This window comes from Colobus angolensis, unplaced genomic scaffold (genome assembly GCF_000951035.1).
Source record: "Colobus angolensis palliatus isolate OR3802 unplaced genomic scaffold, Cang.pa_1.0 Scaffold92, whole genome shotgun sequence".
NCBI classification, from domain to species: Eukaryota; Metazoa; Chordata; class Mammalia; order Primates; family Cercopithecidae; genus Colobus; species Colobus angolensis.
Window position 1 is genome coordinate 2601420 of NW_012123154.1, and position 1099 is coordinate 2602518.

Sequence of the window (1099 nt, forward strand, 5' to 3'; positions counted from 1 at the left end):
TCCCCGGCACTCTCGGGGGGCCCGCCCGCCCTGCACCCTGGAGCTCCGGGCCGCAAGCCTCTGCCAACTCCTCTGGATCCTTGCGGCCGTGAGCAGCGGCTGCCGCGCCTGTCTGCCCGAGGGAGGTAGGTGTGGACGGCGGCCGCCAAGGCTGTGGGGGGCTGGGAGCGGACTCTGCAGGCGTCTGGAGCGTGCCGGGTCTGGGCTTGGGAATGGGGCCGGAGAAGGCATGGAAGGCGACTGTGAGGGCTCTTATCCTCTGGTTGTTAAACTCTCTGGGGCTCAGTACTTGCTTTGGTGAAATGGGGAAGTTGTGCGGATTAACGGCGATGTGGATATGGAAAGCAATTGGCAAGCAATGGGCGGTGATCTGGCTGCAAGTGACAGATAGTTTGGGGACCTCTGCCCGAGGCGCCCTCGGGGCCCCTAGGAGGGTGGGCGTATCGCTGCCTTCCTGTCCCCTGCAGGGCTCAGAGCCGCATCCCCCACCCTTTCCCCTGACCTAGAGGCCTGCGTCAGCCCGAATTCCCGGAACCTCCAGGACTGTGTAGACGCGCCCTTGCAGCATTGTTGGCTGAGGGAGTTCGCTTGTTGGCAGGCGCCGCTGACTTGTGCGCCAAGGGGCTGGGCATTAATAAGCCGGTGGCCGCGCAGGGGTGGGGGCCTCCTGGGTAAGCCCCGGCCTAGATCGCCCGGCCTGGGGGATTTCGGGGAACCAGCCCAGCTGCGCCCTGAGTGTGACAGATGGGCCGCATAGGGAAGTGAGATCTGCCCAGAGGGACGGTCCCAGGGAGCCCGACCTCTGGGACCTCGGTGGTGGGCGCCACCATTTCTACTAAAAATACAAACATTAGCTGGGCATGTAGGCATGAGCCTGTAATCCCAGCTACTCGGGAGGCTGAGGCAGGAGAATCGAGAATCATTTGAACCCAGGAGGCATAGGTTGCAGTGAGCTGAGATGGCACCACTGTACTCCAGCCTGGGCAGCAAAGCGAGACTCTGTCTCAAAAAATAAAATAAGAAAGATCCGGCCGGGCGCGGTGGCTCAAGCCTGTAATCCCAGCACTTTGGGAGGCCGAGACGGGCGGATCACGAGGTC

General features: G+C 62.6%; 1 protein-coding gene across 1 annotated transcript in view; it reads left to right on the top strand.

Annotated features, from left to right (window-relative positions):
- Positions 1–3: 3 nt before the first annotated feature.
- Positions 4–1099, top strand: part of EEF2K (eukaryotic elongation factor 2 kinase) — an 89239-nt gene continuing 88143 nt past the window's right edge. The window contains exon 1 of the mRNA XM_011931910.1: positions 4–125. The gene's annotated coding sequence lies outside the window, so the exon portion shown is untranslated. The remainder of the gene's footprint in view (positions 126–1099) is intronic.